General features: G+C 37.0%; 1 protein-coding gene across 3 annotated transcripts in view; it reads right to left on the bottom strand.

Annotated features, from left to right (window-relative positions):
• Positions 1-20513, bottom strand: part of LOC124299901 (octopamine receptor beta-3R-like) — an 86474-nt gene that overhangs the window by 33501 nt on the left and 32460 nt on the right. The gene's annotated exons all lie outside the window — the stretch shown is intronic.

The raw sequence follows: 20513 nt of genomic DNA, 5'->3' as shown, positions 1-20513 counted from the left end.
CGATACGAGGTTTGTAAATTACTTGCTTGACATTTTTACTTTTTTTTCTCTTTTTACGATCTAGAGAATGCAGCGGTAATTTGACCGGCAACTCGAGCGAAATTTATTATAGGAATCTACTAATTGGCAAGCTTCATATACGATACATGACGCGTAATTCCTTCGTCATCTCACCCACTCAATATTGCCCCATTCAACTCAACTCATATTTATCTATCAATTTTCGCATTTAACACGGTTCTCGGCTTTAAAGCTTTTAAGCGTACCACGAAGGCTTCTTTTGATCGATCCACGAGCCACTTGAGATAGAACGTCGCGTCGGTGCGATGATTTTATTATTTATTCATTCGTCTCGTTGTGTTTTATTTATTTATTTTGTTTTCACGCTTTCTCCATTGCTCCGGCTATGCGTCACGTCGGGTCAAAAGGATGAAACTTACTACGTTGCGAAAAGAATCGTAAATTGAGCTTGTAAGGTACGTTGTGAAATACGCGGAGCGTCACGTGACATTGAGTTATACTCGTAGATGGCAATTATTTGCAACGTCATACTGTGTAAAAACACACCAAGAAACGAAACTTGCCTATTCAATGAAACACTTTGTTACTGAGGTTCGAAAAAAAAATATTTTTGATTTGGTCAGGTGTTTTGACGTGTCAAAAAATGGTTCGGCGATGTATTCATTTTTGACCTTTGTTTTTTATTTAACTTTAGATTTTTCTTTGAATAATTTTCTAAAAAAATGTGAAACAGATGCGTAATTCGAAAATTGGGTCGCGAGGTTTAATAACACGCGAAATATGTGATTACATCTACTGAAACCGGTGAAAACCTTATCGAAGTTTATCATTGCACGGTTATATTGCCTGCTGCCGGCAATTTGGGGTATAATGAGGCACAGGAAGGAAAAATATTAATCAAAATACCTCCGAAATACCGATTACAGGTCGCTGACCTTTGCGCATACTTAAGCCTTTGGTGTTCGTCGTTCGTCGTTACAGGTTGCGAAAAAAATATTGATTCCTGACATTTTTCAAATTTCTCACCGAAGCTCGTTGAGAAAACTTACGGTAATTCAACGAAGGAATTGATTGATTATTTTCTCTTTCGGCATACCGTAATGCTGATAATGAATATCATCCCACTCTCAATTAAACCGTCGAAAATTTTCGAACCGATATTGAATCTATCGTCTTTGACGCGAATATGAAACCTAATGTAAGCCAATCGTAAAACACGTTCTTTTTTAACCCAAGAAACGAATAACTTATTCAATTTATTCACGGATCTCGTATTTTTGAAATATTTCGACGACTGATTTTGCATAATTTTCGTTCGGAGCACGTACGTGAAGAAGATCTTGTGAAAGCAACAGTCGGCAGGTCGGAGCGGTGTGGAATTTAAATAAAATTTTGTGCAAAAATTTCCCGTCTTTCTTTGCCTTCTATTTATTCGATTATACTTTTGATATTCGATTGGAAAATCCTTGAAATATTTTCGATACACTTACTTAGCGAATTTCATTTCCTCTCACGTTTCGCGTTAAATTTACCGGCAAACCCAAGACTTTTTTATATTTATTACTATCGATACCACTTCCCCCGATTGTTATGTAATATAAGTACCTATATTACGTAACTTTATGAACCAGACTGTATGTCAAATGCAATCAGCGGTATTTCGCTCCAATATTTTCTACAACCTGACGGGAATTACGTTTTGCGTCGCTACCCGTAACGTAGAGAAACGTTAAAGAAGCGCCGAGAAATTCTTCATTAAGAAGATTAAACACGTACGGTTGTAAAGTGACGGGGCGAAGTGTAAACGATTGTGACGAAAAGCTTGGAAATAGTTATTCATCCGGGCGGGAAGAAAATTCATTTCCGAATAAAATTGGAAAACATTTTGTAAAAACAAAAAAAGAAAAAAAAAAAAAAAAAAAAAACTGCATCTGAAACAAAGAACAAGGTTCTCTTCTCACTTCGAAGCACAACGTATGTTTTCAAAATTTTCAAACGGGTTACGAGCTTCCGGTTAAACTTCTTTCTAAATCTTATCAACTGAATTCAATCATTCCTTGGTGAAAAAAAAAAAAAACAATAATAATTCAAATTTACCGCCAAACGAATGGTGATAAAAATTTCTAAAATACAATATCCTTTAAAATCGGTATTTTAAAGCTCCTGTTTAGAAATTGTTTCATAAAGCTTGTTTTCAAGTTAAGCTCAAGCCAAGGATTTTCAACCGTGTGAAAACGAGTGTAAAAGTTGTCTCAAGAGCTTGAGATTTTTAAAGCCACTTCTCATTACGATTATCAGTCCACGGATATATTTGTTATACGGTGAAAAATTATCGTAACGAAAGAGGTTAAACATCTTTAACGTTAATAGAAAGCATTCTTTTTGACCTTTTTAAAAACTGTGCAGGAATTTTTGAAGGATCACAATTCCGGAACGGAATGTGCTGAACACAGACTTCAAAGAGAGCAATCTCGACTGCGGTTGAAACATGAATTAAATATTACAGTAAAAGAATTAAAAACACAATAGTTTCTGATATTGAAGTGCGATCAAATTTCGCATCAGATTTCTGCAATACATTTGTATCGGAATTGATAATCACAGACATTTTTAACTTTTTTTAAAAGCTGTGGACGAAAATGTAAGTCCTAGGACACTAAATTTTGGAACGGAATTTGTAAGGTTTGTATAAAATTGCGTAATTTCTAACGTGATCCGAAATCGAAATCCGATGCTTTGAGCGGTGTTGCTCCGTAATTTCTGCTGCCTACACTCGGCAATTAAGGGCTTGTCTCTCTTTGCCTACGCCTAGCCTGTTGCTTCGAACCAAACCCGCATCTCGACCCTCCCTCACCCTCAGCCACGAAGAAGCGCTCGCCCTTTTAGCATCCTTGAGTTATTTGCGGTTTTTGCATCGCAGTTTTCACAAACGACAAGTTCAAAGGACTAGTGACGAATTTTCGCTAAGGCTTCAAAGATGACGTAGCTGCGATGTAATTTCTTTAATAAGCAAGAAATCGAACTCGGTCACTTTTGTAATCATTCTAAGATCGCTCAGTCCGTGGAACCGAAATTAAAACGGATCACAAAACGTGGCAGGGCCGTAATATCGAATTATATAGTGACGCAAATATCTGTTTAATAGAATTACAAAATTTACAGAGTCGAAGTATCGAGAAGTCAAAATATAGAAAATCGAAACGTAGAATCGATGAGATTTTCATGATTCTGTAAACGTTTTGTTTTATTGTATTCTTATTCACCGTGTCAATTTCGTATTTTGGATTTTTTCTAACTTTTCCATTCTTGGACATTGTATATTTTAAAATTCCATGAGGTAGATCTTCACTTTTTTGAAAATTCGACATTTGAACTCTGCTATATTCTAATCTTGCTACATTTTCACCCTCACTCGTTAAAACAGTTAATCTTTCGTTCACTTTAGCTGACTTGTTTGTCGAAAATTTTCAAAGCAGCGTTTTATACGCTTCACGAAGCCTTAATAACTAAATTGTTCCATGAAAGTAAGTTATTACAAAATTTAAAGTCACGCGTTGACGTTATTAAAATTACTTGAAGTGCTTTCAAACGTGTGGATAGATTTCGAAAACTTGTTTATTTCTTTTTTTATTCTCTAAGGCGGTATTCAACATTTATAACACTCTCAGAAATTTTCTAATACTCTGATCCGAAAGAAAGTTTTCGTTTTCTCACATGAAGCTAAATTCCCGATGATTATACCCGATTGTGAATCCTGATCTTTAATGAAAACTGTGCGTCGAAACTCGCGCCTAAAAATCTGTAGAACAAGCAATTTTGCAGATTAATAGGGTTTAAATAAAAATTGTTATCTTCTGACATCGACAAGTTTGATACGTGAATTTCTTACTACCAATTAGCAACGACCGCTGAGACGTTTTCAAGTTCGTCCTTTCTTCTTAGAACTCTCCGACGACTGTTGGAGAAGTTCTCGCAAAGTCCCTCGGCGAGGGTTCGAACTTTGATAAAAAAAAAAAAAAAATTTCTCTCCGTGTTCTCTCGAATCTCACCCCGATGAACCATCTCGAGTCTTATCTGGTCTTTATCAAATTATTCCAGTGGTACAAGTTTGTTGAGCTGGCAGCTTTCGACTATATAACTGTCTAGTCAACTATTGAGAGATAATATCGCAGCTGGTTATGGCAAGGTTGTGTAACCCCCGCTAGGATTACTAAACAGTCGGTTAATTAATTGATAGAAGTTATAATTAAATCCTCAGAGATTAGAGACTCGGGGTTAGCAGTCAGTGTTCCTAATTCCTCCTACAAACGCACAGCGAATGAATTGCGTGATGACAAACACCGGATAATAAAACACCTCCTGACTCTCCGTAACTTCCCGCTTTGGCTGTACGACGCTCGTTAACTTTCCTACCGATACCGGGGTCAAGTTACCCGTCGCAGTCTGCCGTTGCACCAAACTCTTTACTTGATTCGAAATTCGCCAAATTTCATTGAGCTTAATTGCCCATCGATGATTTATTCAAATCCTTATGTACTTTTCATCAACAGACTGCGCCACGTTAACACGAATACGGTGTAAGTTAAGTAGCTTTGAGTCATTGCTAATTAATACGTAAGTCTCCCTTCCAGACTCCCGCAGGAGCGAGCTGTTTTACTCTCGGTTTAAATCCAGCCGGTGATTGGCTGTAATGCATTTAACCAGGCTCGAAAATTTACACCTCAACCTAGTCAGATGCGATTTTAGTTGACGTTTTGTTCTCGAGGTTTCTAGTTCTCGAGGAGCAGAATCCACGCGGAACGTGAAAGGTCCCACTTTGCAAGACCATTTTTGTCTTCGTCGGAAATGTTTTTTTTATTTTTTGACCAAACTTCGTCACACAGTAACATGTTATTTACACTTTTCAGAGTCAGAACGACTCTCTAGCTTAGGTTATGACGACTTGGGTTTGAATGAATTTATCTTAGGTTAAAACCACTTGGGTTACGATGATTCTGACTTCGGTGAGATCGTCTTGGGCTGGAATGATTTTAACTTGAGCTAGAACGGCTTAGGTTAGAACGATTCTAACTCGGATTATGACGACTTGGATTAGCATGATTCTGACTTGGGTTAGAACGATTCTAACTCGGGTTATGACGACTTTGTTTAGAATGATTCTGACTTAGGTTGGAATTACTTAGGTCAGAATGATTCTTGGTTACGTTTGGGTAATCACACGTCAGGTATCACATTGATTTCTGAATAGAGAAGAATGGAAATTTGCTTATTCCAGTAAAATGCCTGCAACATAAATTTCCGCAGATCGAGAACGGTAAAATATAGTTTCCAAATGTCCCGCGTCCACTTTGTTACAGACTTTTGAACGCGGTATTTTCCTTTTTTTCTGACTCCTTACTCAGCCATGGTTATCATCGACACCGCATTCTGAAATCAGATGATGATTGCCTCAACGATCACTTCATCTCTCAATCGAAACGTTGTTCTCTCCTTTTCCGACTCGCTGACCAACAGTCTGCACTGAGAAAAATTTTATTTGTTACGGTAACTAGAAAAATTCAGTAAAACAGGTATCGTTAGAAAAAAAAACTGTTTGAATATCGTTGGAATTACGAACAACGAAGTACGAAGTGAGAAAGAATAGTAACGCATACCAGACTTTCCGGTAACAGCTAGCAAACTAATTTTCATTTTCCTACCTCGAACTATATTTTGTCGATTGTGGTAAAAAATGAAAATAGTCAAGGACTGAGCGGTAACCGGAACTAAAAATTTCTCTCAGTCGGCGCTTATCGGCTTACGCATGTTTTAGTCGAGACAACGATGAGCTTACGGCAAAGCCAATGTCCATTATCACCGACGAATAACGAGCTAATCATACAGAAGTCGTATTTGTGCGACTGGAATTCGTCTATTCAACGCAGCTGCCTCAGGCCCTCGCCAAAGCTCAAGCTCTGGCTGCTTAGTGTTTGGAGCAATTAACTGAACTGTGAATCGATCTCAGGGCGAGACGTATTTGTCTTGGTCGTCTAGCCCTCCGTGTACGCCAGCTTTTAAGGTCACCGAGGTGCTGTTTATGATTCGATGTAATCCGCGCAAGCAATTATTACGAATGATCAACCGCTCTCCGCAATTCGGTATCACAAATTGCAAATTGCGAATTGCAATTCGGTCGGGCTTTGTCGTTGGCTCGCCCGCTTTTTGCCAACGTATTTCAATCGAAAATTTTAACTAGCAAACACAATATTACCAATTGGATATGATTCGGGGTTGAAAAGAGTTTTTTCGCTGTTACGAGTTGTTGGAAAAACAAATACGACACAGAAAAAAAGTTTATAAATTCACAACAATTGTTGCAACCATGTGATTTATTATGCACGATATTAAATTACGTTCAAACGTGCTTCGATGCTTGCTTACATATTCTCAGTCAGTCAAATTTTCACGAATTTAACCAACAATGAAATTGAAACTCTATTTTATTCGTGAAAATGATTTGATTCTGAACCATTTTTTTTTTTTTTTTATTATTTTTCACCTCTTTAAATTGCTGTTCGGTGTTATCTGTATTAGAAATTAACCGCTCGTAAAATTACTTCTAAAAATGTACCTATTGGATTTTCAAGCGTTCCGTGACCGAGTTAAATGTCACCGCGCGGTACGTCGTAGAAAATTCTTGAGGAACGTTGAGAAGAAACAAGATAAATGAAGGAAAAAGAAATGAAAGAAAAAAAAAAAAAAAACTAGTAGTACGAGAAAAAGGCGCGAAACAAAATTACGGTAAGAAAGAAGAAAGGACAACTCGGGACTTTTCCTAAATTCAACAAAATTGAGTCAATCCAAAAGTTTATCCGAAACTTACTTCTTACTTCTGCAGTTTCGGTCTTGTAAGAAGGGTGACAGGCTGATAGTGAGTCTGAAGTATGAGTCTTATCAAAAATTTGGGCTAGAGTGCATTCGCAAGGACAGTGTTTTATGATCATCCAAGTTAAGCTTGTCTGATTTTTTACTTTCAAACCAACAAAAATCTAGACTCTTTTTTATACTCACCGCTTAAGAAATAACGGAAATAAATAATGAAAAAATTTGTTCTATTATGTAAGGGTTTCAAAAAAATAAATAAATCATTTATCCATTAGTTGCTTGGATCCGTCTTTCTCCTTTTTCTTCTTGCAGAATTGAATATATTTTTTGACGGTGGTACGAAAACATTGTAAATTGCTCTCTTTGGAAGATTATCGCGCAATTTTTTTAAACTCTTTTCATGGATCGGGATTTTTTTCTCATACACACTGAACACCGCGGATGTTGACATTTCTCTGTACATCGAAATTGGAAAGCATAAGACCGTCCAAGATCTCCAAACGCAAGTGAAACAGTTTTAAAGCTCTGGCAGACTTACTTTCCTCAAGTCACTTTGTCACAACAAATGAACGGCGAGACGGAATAAAAAAAAAAAAAAATGGCGATGGTGGAGAACGTCGACTATATTTACACTGAGCGATCGTGAAAAAATGCATATTTTCCAAGATTCCTATCTTTATTTTTTTATGCTTCCCTTCTTTGTTTTCACATTGTTTTTTTTTTTTTTTTTTTTTTTATTATCCCGGCCACACCATTTTTTTTCACACCTCGGTTTTGAATGGGTTCGTTTTTTTTCTGCGGGGGAAAAAATTGCCCCCGCTATTTGATCGAAAGCAAGGGATGAGAGGTCGGCTTTGCTTCAAGAGAGGCACAAAAGGAAGTATAACATATATACATATATATATATATATTCATATATAGAGGCATAGACGCAGTATGAAAAAAATCGTGGAAAAAAATCTAAAATAAAAATAGAAAAAACGACACAGAAAAAACTGAATCGACATCCTTCTTCTATTTCTTCCTCTTCATCTTCTTGTAAAACAAATATCAGACCACACGGTATTCGATACGCAATTTCCGTTTCCCTCTTCCTAAATAACATTTGAATTCACCGAGCAGCTTGAAAAGTATACAGAGAGTTTCCTGTTAAATGAACCAAAGGTTTCAGGGCACCCGCACGATATTTTTTTTGTGCTATGTGCTTTTTCTTCTTTTCTCGATGTTTACGGCTTGGAATTGGACTAAAAGATTTGTTGACCCTGGAATCGAGTCTCCGATTTAATGAAGAGAAAGAACAAAGATACTTTGGTCCTTGGTATACAGTCTTGAGGAAAGTTTGATGGAATAAAAAATTGAAATGATGAAATGAATAAATTCATGGTGATTACACGAAAGTTGAACAGTTGTGACCAAAGTCAATGTGGACAAATTCCATTCGCAAGCATTATTCGGATGTTTTTCATCAAATTCTGATATTTCGGTCATAGTTTTTTTCAAAATTTTTCATTACCAAGTATCATTAAATATGGTCCATTTAAAAGAAATGGTCTTCCATATATTTTTGCTTATAGCGTATGGACAAAATGAGTTTAAAATTGCCATTTTGTTCGCTTTTAAAAAACATGTCGTGTGAGCTGAGAAAGAAAAAAAAAAAAAAAAAACAATAACGAAGTCCTAACGATAATTTTGTATAAACCTATCAAGATATAACGTTCCATTAATCATTCCCTCATACAATCGTCATCCCTCTCACTCTTAAATATAATGAAGGAATTACAAATTCGGACAAAAGCTACAGAAAACACTGGTACAATATCCTCGCAGTCTAGACAAGAAAATCGAAATAATAAATCCGATACTTTATGGAAGTTACAAAAACTGTTTGTTTCATGTCGTTCAGGCATATCTAAAGAAGTATGATATCGTCCAATCTTCTGAAGTCACAGTCAAGATCGAATTAGACAAGAGCACGAAAAACTGAGCGTATCATAAAAAAAGCAAATCATAAAAAAATAACGTATCAAAGACGAAATACCTGTTGACCTCGGGCCAATTAATTAGTGATACGTAACCCAAGTTATTATACACGAGTGTTTTTGTTACGAGGGGAATAAATGATTTTCAGATTTCGACGATACCGCGTCGAGTCTCTGAGATCTCAAATTATTACGAAACCTTGACGAAATTCCTCTCAAGTCTTCAGTATTACCTACATGAGATTTCATTATCTCTGGGGTCTAATAGAATTTCACAGTTTGTGTTTTCCAGTAAGCTCCACTAGATTTTACAGCAATGAAATGGACTTGAATAGATTTCAGACGATCATAAGTAGGATTCAACGTTATATTTAATATCGAATTTTCACACGATTCCACAGAGAATCCAGAAAATTACGCACGATTTCTTAGCATTTTATAACCACATACTATATATTATATTTGATCAAATTTCGTGGAAACGCCGTCGTATTTTATGCATTTAAAAAACCGTTACGATACTTTATGGAAATAATTTTTTGAACAATTTTCTACTACTTACATAACATGGACCGAAATTTTGTCTACGGTTTAACGGATCTCATGATATGGTGTTTAATAATATAATTGAACAATTGAATCGTATGAGACTTTATAGTCTACGTATTTATAAAATCGAGCTTTGCATAAATTTCATGATAAGAACAATAATCTGATTCTGATGTGAAATTCGATCAAATGTTACAGGATTTTGCGAAGAGATCAAACAGAGATAATTTAAAAGCAGTCAAAGGACGAAATAAGATTTCATGTAAATTTACGTGTCTCAAAATAGCTGCTTGAAATTATTGATCAATCCAAGTTTTTGAAACCCTGGTCTGCAGTATTCTAAATCAGTTAAAACAATCACATTTATATTTTGTAATTTGGGTGAACGCAATTTTTATTCTGTATTCAGATCGAAACAAGACAGATATAATTTGCATTTGTACCAATCGTTAATTTTGGTTGAATTACAATTATTGGAGTAGTTCGTTTTTTCATTCGGATGAAAAGAAACTTCTTAATTGTATTAAATATCTTGATTCGATCTAATCACAATTTCCCAACACAGTCAATCGCTGCATTTGATTTAAAATTTCTGGTGAACGCTCATCTGGGAAAATATACGGATGTGATTTGTGTTACAACTTTATTTCCAGTAACAAACAACATTACCGTCGCAATTTACAAATTGTAATTTTAATTTGTAGAACGAATTGATTATCAAATTTCTCACAGCTGTAAATGCAAACGCGTTACAACTGATATTTTCTTGAAACGTTAAAAAAAACTGAAGTTGTTTTCGGAATTCTGAAGAAATCTGATAATTCCTGCGAAATTAGTTCTCTAGCTAAGCTCCGAATGACAATTCGGAGACTCGAGGCGCAAGCTTTCCGCGCTTGCAGCATGGACCTTAGCTTTAAGAAGCCTGTCCTTGTTTGCGATCCCCTCGGCGTGCGGGAATATCGATTTTTAGCTGATGAACTTGACACATTGGACATTGCAGTGTGGGGCAAGGCAAGGCGAGGTGGATGTAAGCTCGAGTCGTGGGAGCTTTTCCTGCATGCAGAAAATATGGATCGCCAGAAAAAAGGGCCGCTAGTCTCTCAGGCCTGATTATGTACCGCCGAATAGGTATAACAACTCCGCCTTGATTATTTATCGATAATTCCCGCCTCTGCCGATGGATTATTCGCGATCCTCTCCGTCGGATGTATTGATGAGAAAATTATACCGACGTCATATCCGACGATCAGCTACGCAAAGCCACGATTGAACCGCAAGAATTGAATCTATGCGTAGGAAAAAATTTTACGAACGTATTAAGCAGAGGAACCAAAAATAGTTGGGTTATATTTTTTCTTTTCGCGATTTAACGGAAGTTGATGAAAAAAAAAAAAAAACGGTTGGTTCAAAATCACAGTAATATCCCGGCACGCATGCTAAGGTGTATATATATTTAATGAAATCGGTTGCTTGTGACGACGTGAATTGCTTTTTTTTTTTCTTTTATTCTCGAGGAAACAGAGAAAATACAAAAAAGCACAAACAATGATTTTTTTCCAACCACGAAGACACGATTTTAGTATTTCGAGATGTTGAATGAATTTCAGCACACTCAGCTCAATGACGAATCAATGATGATTAAAACACTCGCTGAGGAAGCTTGGAATATTGTAAGAAGCACTTTGAAACACTGGGTAAATTGATCAGCCAATTTTACAAAGTGACTGAAAAACCCGTCTTCGCAGTCTAAGAAGCTCTGCGGCAAATCCTCTTGATACGTTGGACTTTCGGACTTTCATCGAGATTTCGCTCTCGCGTCTGATTTATTAGCTCAAAATTTGCCGCATTTCATGAAAAGCTCGAAACTTTTGAAGGGCTTTCCATCGCGCATGAAATTAGAAAATATCGGTCAAGTTTCGTTGACGATATTCAATTTTCAAAGAGGAAGTAAAAATTTTGTGGTAAGCTCTACTGCGCTTTTTTTCAAATAATTTTTTATTAGAAATATCGGCAAGCGCAAAAACAAAAATTCCCGGAGTCCAAAGGGTGAAAATTTTGATACGACCGCAGCTTGACTTTGTTGATAAAAGGATGTGGAAAAAAGGAAGGAAAAAGAAGTTTTCCCTGGTTCATCAAATTCGCGAGAGAAAATAAGTTTGGCTCGGAGATAAGAAAGTTTTCGGGAGGGTTTCAGAATTGGAGCTATTCTTGAAAAACCCTGTAACTTATCGCTGGATCAGTGAAAACTTCCTCCGGCCTTTTGCTATGTCGGCCTTTCTTTAGTCAAGAGTAGCTAATTCATGTCAGGAAAAATTTCACCTCGACTCAGCAGCACAGATGTTTTACTGCGGTGAAGAAAATAGAATTTTTCTCTACAAGTTCGCACGAATACAGAATAAAAAAATGAAATATTGCTAAAAAAAAAAAAAAAATAATAAACATACAAAAAAAAAGATCAGGAGTCATCGTGATTGTAATAATGTATTTTCTTAAAATATTTTCCACTTTCCATAACCTTGCAACAAATCCGGTTACAGAGGTCAGAGTTATACAAGAATTGAGCCGAGATATAAATTAACATGTGGAATTGATTGATAAAATTTGTCCACCACTTCAGTGAAATTGCAGTTTTCCAATTTAAATCTGTGCGGTGGATAAAAATTCCGAACTTTTCCGGCAACCCTTGAGCCTTCCAATTCAATTCAAAGCGTGCACTACCTTTCGTTCTATTAATCAGTAACATACGACCGAATGTCGAAGAATTAATTCATCACCGGGAGGATTCAATGCCTCGAGATTGCGTGTAACTCCGGATTACAATAATTTCCAATCGTGTAGATATAATAGGACCAAGCCTTGCCAAGCCACCTTTCGCATCGTTAATCTGCTTGAGGTATAATTGCAGGGCTTCAAAGGCGCGAGGAAAAGTTGATAAAAACATACTGTAATAAACCAGAATATTGCAAGAGATCGTCAGAGGGTAAAGCCATCTACGAAATTCAGTGAGGATAGCGTGACTTGTTTTTCTGGCAATTGTATATTTTTTTTTCACCCCGTTGTATCATTATGTGTAAAAGGAGATTTCTGGATGCAGATTACTGAGCCGACACAGTTACCGTCACTTAGCCAAGAAACGAACCCTTTTCTAGAAGATCCGAGTATAGGAGATACCCCCATTCTCATTGACTTTATCGATACCTCTCGGAATTTTGTTCTATGAATGTTGCAACTATGGCAAGGCAGAGTAGATCGCCAGTAAAGTAGGGCAATAAAATTATCGGATGATCGGTAAAGTTGCTCAAGGTGGAAATATCCCCCACCCTCGAACTTTCTAGAAAAGAATTTGCGTCTTGGCTAAGTGTCGGTAACTGTGTCGGTGCAGGAATCTGCGTTCCGAACTCTCTTTGCATACCTAATGGTATCTGGTAAGGCAAACTTTATTCTTCGCTTTCGAAAGCACCTTCCCGCAGAAATATATCGTAAGTGTCCCACACGGATCGCCATACTAAGAGCTAAGGGCCTTGGAAAACTGGGCAACTACGAAAACCCTGATATTTCCCAACACTTTCGCCTCAAATTATCTGGAAATACGTGTCCCACGTGGCCTTCGAATCACATCTGGCTGCTCGTGCCACTGATTGGTTTTACGTGCTTGGACTCGAACCCTCGATCCAAGTATGGGACCGTAAGTTGCGACGCGACATATCACTGTTATACGTCGATCCTATCCATCCTCTAACTTTTGAATTGGTACGGTGACGTGGGTTGAAGTTCTAAATGTACCAAATTCCGATGTTCCCGCATTACGTCAGATTTCTTCCGTCCGAATGGTCACAGAATTTCTGCACATCGTCGAATCTCGTATAATCTGCTTTGAATAAAACTTTGAGTGATGAAATTTCTGAATGGTTGTAATTGCATTCGCGTAAATCCGTTACGTTTAATCAAAACTTGTTTGCAGCTTCGACCGTTCGAACTGCATATGATGAGGTCGATTTGAGTTGACACAATACCGCGAAACAGGGAAACGGCGCATGGCACGGAATTCAAAATCAGACTCGCAACTGACTGAGCTCAGCTCGTGTTCAAATTCCGTCAATCCGTCGCCTCGTTAATCTAATTCTTGTGTCTGACTAAGGGCGTAGTATTGAAAGCCGTTCCATTTCGAGCGAACCATTAGACAAGTGTCAAAACAATGTCAATGCTTGTTTCACCTTGAGGGGTTAAAACCGGGGTTGAGAAAACGGGATACAGAATTGTGCAAGGTTCTTATCACTGCTTTAACTTTCTGTTAAATAATTAATCGTAATTAGTTTTGCCGAAAGATACTAACTTTCCAACTTAAGGTTAAACCAGCCGTCAACTTTCATCCAGCTTTCCGAATTCGGCTTACAACGGCAATCCCATTTTAACCACATGAAAAAATATACGCATATTATTTATATGAATCCAACTCGAACGCGTATAAATTGATTTTGAGTGCATTAGTAAAGCGGGTATTAGATTGTTCTTTTAGATCGACGTTTGAGATTCATTTATGCGAATAAACCGGCTTTTCCAGACTCGTTTTTGGAAGCCAATTTTTTTTTCCTGCACATTAGATCAAGGGGGTGAAAAGAAGGGAGAACCGATATCAGATTGATCAGAAAACGTAGTTGAATAGCGTTATCGAAACGTCAAATTATCTCGCGGGTCCCGACACCTTTTTCATCCCTTCTTCCCTTCTTCCTTTCTGCTTTCTGCCTTCTTTCCTCTTTTACCTCGTTCACGGAAAAGCGCCAGTATCACTGAACCACCCGATGAACCTGAAGTTGGCACTACGTGCCGCCGCCCAAATTGAATTACCTTTACGGACCTTAAAAGGCTTTTAAGGCAGCGCTGACGTCGGGGAAAGATCGCTGCGCGAAGGCTGTTCAGGTAACGACTTTAGGCTTGGACTAGCATCTTGTCAAATATCGTGAAACGGATCGGTGATTCCGTTTCTAATTCTCATTTTCTTGGCCGAAAATCGATACGTTTCATTTATTTATAAACAAAAAAATAATAAACACTCGAATCGCAAACAAAAGTTTATTATTAAACGTATCGAAACTCTACTGCATTTTACTAAAAAATTGTTAAAGCTCCAGCAGATTCGATTGATTTCACTTCATACACGATAACTCATTTTATTCCGAAGATTAATTTTTACAAACTATCAGATATAAATTTCTTTTTTTTTGGTAGTAGATTCGGTATTGCCGTTTGTTGATAATAAATAATATCTGTGAAATGCCGCAAAATTAATTATCCATCGTAGCCATCGTAAATTAAAAACGAAAAAATTTTCTACATTTTCAAACGCTTTGAAGCTGTTTAAAATAAAGCGTCGACGTATACAAGCTTTGATTTATAATTACAGTATTTTTAATTTTGTTTTTTTATTTTTAACGGGAATTTCGGAGCTTACAAATATAATATTTGTTTTGATAAATACCCAACCTACGGCATTATCTCGTTATAAAATTAATAAAAATTATTGATTTTTTGCCAAACTGCAACCTCCCCTTAATTCAAGGTCGATATTAACTCCAAGCTTACGTTCAAATGTTTCAAATGTACGCAACGATTCGATTATTCTACGTGAAAAAAAAAGCAATGCCGTGTAGCCGAAGAGCGGGGCATTCGGGCCTGTTGTAAAAATTAAATGGCCGTAAAGTATATAAAAGTTCGGGAAATCTCCGCTATCTGCGGAAGTTGAATTAATTCTTGAATGTTCCGGTAAAGTTGAAAAAGAAGTACATCTTCAATCACATCGAGTTATGAAGGGTATGAAATAAAGTGCGTATTTAGATTTCAACAAGAGATTGCCGGTCCAATCTTTGAAAATGATTAATAGCCGTAATCAGGGTTGAGAAGAATGGCACGTTCCATGCCAAGTATAACTTGGAATTTCACCTCAGAATAACGAATTAAGAAAAGTTGGAACTCTGTAGCGTTTTCGTTTTCACAGAAATTATCTTTTTCTCTACATTTTACGCCTTATTGTATTAGCCTTAGAAATAATCTGTCCGCGAAATTTTAAAATCCAAAAAACGTGAACCAAATGAAACTAACAAGAATTCGAAAGCTTTCAATCTCGACAAAAGCTTGCACTTTTCTCCTTTAGTATATATCAACCACATTGATCCTAACTTTAAATTGAAATTCAAAATCAATTACGGTTGAAAAAATTGTAACCTAATCCTGACGTTAAAAATTCCAAACTTTGCCGAATCGTTGTTTCTTTTTTTCTTGTCAGCTCGTGAACGGAATTGCATTTGGATGAAATTTACTCCCGAAAGAATCCTCACATTTTGATCTAATTTCTTGCATATATCGATAATCGAATTTCTTCCTTTCCAGATCGCGAGTCGAACGAAGTGTTTGAATTATTTGCACGATTTTCGAAATCAGTCTATCGGTATAATTCACAAAACGAAGTTCTATTTAGACGAGAAAGGTTTGGCTTTTCCTCCCTTTGAAAGAGCTCTTAAAATAAATTGCCCCTCGGCCAACCTTCGTTCATCAGATCCTCGTATATGGGAAAGGGCGGCACGTATAGTGAGCAAATATATACCGGATCGAGGCTCTGAAAATCGTGGTTCTATTCTCCAGCGTTAGAACTGAGGTATATTCCTTAACCATTTGCCGTTCACGACCGAGCGAAAATAAGCTCTCCTGATCATGTTCTGTTCCTGACACGTACAAAGACTAGGATTTAATCAGGCCGCATCGCTTTGCCGAACAATTGACTCATTTTCACTCGATTTATTTGCACCTTTTCTTTACAGTCGCGCGGTAATTCGAACACCGTACAAGATAATTCTGAAAAGCTTTGATTACATTGAACTGCGGAGGAGCTTTTTTACGACATTTAAATCAATACACAATCTGAGGTCGGAAAACATTTACGACTGTCAATTCTTGTGATATCTAAGTTTTTTTTTAACACTCGTTGAAAGTTTGTTTCAACCGATTCAAAGTCATTTAAAGCCCTTTCGAGGTAGTTTAATTCAGCAAATTTATGGTCATGCAAAACTACCTGAAATTCGACTAATTGATTTTGAAATCGACAACACATTAAATGCATTAAAATTGGATGAAAAACAATGACGAGGGACATTTACCGAAAGACCTAGTGCGTAAGTATATAAGTAACGTAAATCAGATCGAGGAAAAAAATAAAGGAGCTTTTCGACGGCAGAGAACAATTTCATTATTTGATTTCACGAAGCGTTTCGCAGCTACGGACTTCGTTATAACCTCATTTTGCAGCGCGGACTGGCGGTGAATTTCGTTTTAATTGCATCGAGGAAAATTTCTATTTATAGCGGTATTATTATCGTTTATTATTATATTCAAAAAACATAGTTTTGAGCATAAAATGAAAATTGGAAAACCTAGTATGTCTTAAAATTTATTTCAATCATGGTCAGATATGCTATATTTTCTTGTAACCATTGCAATAATTTGATATTGTTTCAACGAATGGTTAATGTTGAGGACTAATTTAACCGAAAAAAATGCAATAATCGAAACAATAAAATTTATTGTTGCGATAACCATAAAGGCTAATATTTGAGGCAATAATCACATTAAACAGTTACGTGAGTAACGATATCCGTTTTACAAGAAATTTCTAGTATAAATATGAAGTGTGAAATTTTTTTCAGCGTCCCTTGGGAATAATCAATATTCGCACCATTTGTTTTGCCGACCACGTTTTGATGCAGAATCTATGAAACGAACGAATTGAACCAACCGAATATATTACCGAGCAGGAAAAGGGGAATTTTGTTGATCGTGATTGTGATTCAATTATAAAATCAGTTTGCATTCAGCAAACAGAATATTTCAATGCTGCGTTTCAAGTGAAAGTTTTAAATGAACGAGGACGTAAAGTGACGCAAAACTTTATTTGATTCATCGTTGATTGAAAAACATTTGAAGTGTGGGGTAAATTTTTATTATTCAACATCTGCACGGTGTTCAATTGTTTCTTCGTTAATAAGAAAAATTTCACCGATAAAAATAATTCATTTATTATTCTAGAAATATAATATGTATGCAATAATTTATTCGTTGTTGTTTCACTCAGCTTTAAAGCTCTGCTACCGACGGTCAAGAATTACTCAACGTCACGGTTTACAAATTTACTTTTCACTTCCATTGTGGATACAGTTACACGATAATCCAATCATTATTCTTTGCCGCAGCTTCCATGCCTTATATACTGCGTTCAATTGTCCCTAAATATACCGGCTAACGAAACTTTTACCCCGACACCAGCCATTCGCTTTACATTTTATACGTTCTATGCTTACGTATATATTCGGTTTTCTCCGTGTGTGCCGGGAATTTAAAATGAAATTTGATAGGCTGAAAATATTGTGGACATTAGGCGTCGAAAAGATCAACCGTAATTGTAATCCGTAGTGTTTATATGGGGCATTCCACGCCAATTTGACCTGGGTTTTACCCTTGACCTCTTAGATTTGGCGCGCAATTTTTTCTACGATTGTTCTCACTTTGAAAGGTACCCTGTGTCTTTTTTTTTGTTTCTCTTTGACTCAATTTAAATTTTCTACAATATTTAGAAATGATTGTATCGACCGATCAAAATTAAAAATTTGAAAAAAATCTGAAAAATTCTGCCAGGATTAATATTTGATCAGACACGATATCCCCTTTAATAATAATTATTCCATCATTTGGCCAAGAAATTTCTACCCGCAACCACGTTTCAGCTCCTGTTATTATCACGTGGCATGTGGCCCGTTGTATCATGGGTGGGAGTGTTAATTAGACGAACTTGCGTCCGTCGAAAGCCTTATCGAATCAGCGGCGGTGGCTTCGAAACTTATTGCTAATTATCTTCAAGGTCGATTGGGTGCTTTCATTCCGTAATCATTGTAAAACGTTATTGCAAAGCACTGAAACTTGAATTTCTATCTCAGCTCAGACAGATGCGTAACCAACTTCAAACCGGCGGATTTAAATTTTTTTAATTTCACAAGTTGTTAACTTCACAATGCGGTTGATTGGTTAAAGATCTGTGCTTTTCGGTCGTTTCATTGTTCACAGGAATCTACGTCCAGATCTCTCATTGCTATCAGACTAATGGGATTATTTTCAAAGAGCAGCTACTTCGCTGCGTTGCTTGCAACGGAAGAAACTTTTCTTGAAACTTGGAAGAGCTTATTCATCATCGAAATTTGCTCGCTGGGAAAATCGGTTATCATCGCATCTGGCGCTTCGTCGCCGCGCAAAATCCAGTAGAAAACCAATCTGTCCGCGTGTTAACGGTAGAAATTCACTTTTAAAGACTAATTCCAATTTCACCGAGGCGCGTAATTTTCGATTGGGAATAATTAGCCACCATTCGTTAACGTATAGCTGTTCCGGGGATGAACGAGGCTTTCCTGATTCCCTAATTCCCTCTGTTATTACATTCTGCACACCCGATGCGGTGGAAAATATTTCACTCCTATTATCAACCGGCGCAATCGCTCCAAATTCGTTTCTCATATCCGACGACGAATTTATTAACGGACTTCTATAAACGCGGTGATGAATTTCCAGCCGTTTTTCGAGTTGAACGCCGTTCCGTGAGCGTGAGAAGCGAACTTTTGGCATTCGGTCTAACAACTGCTCGGATTACGCCGTTGAATTAATCTTTCTCGCCGGACATTCCGTAAGTGAGAAAAAAGTCGAAGGATATATTGCTTATACTCGGAGCAGTTTTCTTCCACGTATACATCAGCAGCTACTCGTGCATCAAACTTCGAGAAAAAGTTTTTCTACTTTTGGGCTTGTAGAATCGCTCACGTAATTCAAGAGTTGAAGGTCGAAGGAGAGATAGAAATTTTTTAAGCCTTAGACATGGAAATAACATATATAACAGATGATCCGGTGATGATATAACACAGAAATTAATATCATTTCAAATGACGCATCGATAAACCAGCCGATAAAATTTCACATCGATTATCCGTACTTTTTTTTAGGTATGTAAGTTTCATCTACAACAATCTAAAAAATTCTTAAAACTCTTGGATTGATCTGGGAATTTTTTTGCATTCCTTTTTAGCGAAAGTGATTATCGAGTAATTTTCTACGACCAAAGTGCAATTCACGGAAGACGTGTGACATAAGCTGACCAACCGGATATCGAGACACTAGAAATCCAATCAAATGTTCGGAATGCCGCGAAGAGTCGAGGCACAAAAGCTCGGCTTCTCCTGTAATCACAAAGCTCAGGATGGAATCACTTATCCGAACCCCATCGGTACATAGAATTCTGGCAGTGGTCCAGCTGCAGGCAAGGATAACCTTTGAAATGGCCTTCGCCGCGGTTTTCTATCCCACGTATATGTAAGGTGAGGATGTATATAAATGCACGCTATGCACATGGAAAGACGCAGGGAAACGAGGCCAACGTTTCCAACCTCCCGCTAACATCCAACGAGTACAACCAGATGTCGACATTTTTTACGGACACGATTTCACCGAATCACAATATCATTTCCGCGAGCGAATTTTCAATTCTATCGATCATTGAGTCAAGGATCATTCGAGGTACGTAAGACCTAAAGGTGTTACAAAACTTTTCTGAAAGTGAAAATTCTTTCAGCATTTTTTAATTTTTTTTTTTTTTTTTTATTTTCAACACGTTACTCGGCAATTTGCTTCTCACGAACAAACGAGAGCGATACGATTTTTATGGTTGGTTATTTTTTTCACCGGACAAAAAATGTCGGTTATTTAGATTCGACGTTGCAACGGAATTTTTATTTTTTTTTTCACACATCCACGTTTACAAGTAGTAAGAATAATAACTGGTTTTTCTTTTATCGTTAATTTGGCACAGATGAATATTTCCTACGGTTTTCAAAATGTTTCCACGTGCATTTGCGCGCTTCACTTTTGTTTCATGATTCGCGTTACGTACACGAATTTTAAATCGGTGCACAGCCGTTCGGAACGGCTTGAAAAATCGAGATGAAAATCAAAATCCCGGTTGTTGCGTATGACAGTATCACAATTATCCGCTTGAATTACCTTGCGTGTGCAAAAAAT

The sequence above is a fragment of the Neodiprion virginianus genome, chromosome 3 (assembly GCF_021901495.1).
Source record: "Neodiprion virginianus isolate iyNeoVirg1 chromosome 3, iyNeoVirg1.1, whole genome shotgun sequence".
Lineage (NCBI taxonomy): Eukaryota > Metazoa > Arthropoda > Insecta > Hymenoptera > Diprionidae > Neodiprion > Neodiprion virginianus.
The sequence above is the reverse complement of the archived record's forward strand: the minus strand, read 5'-3'. Positions and strand labels throughout refer to the sequence as shown.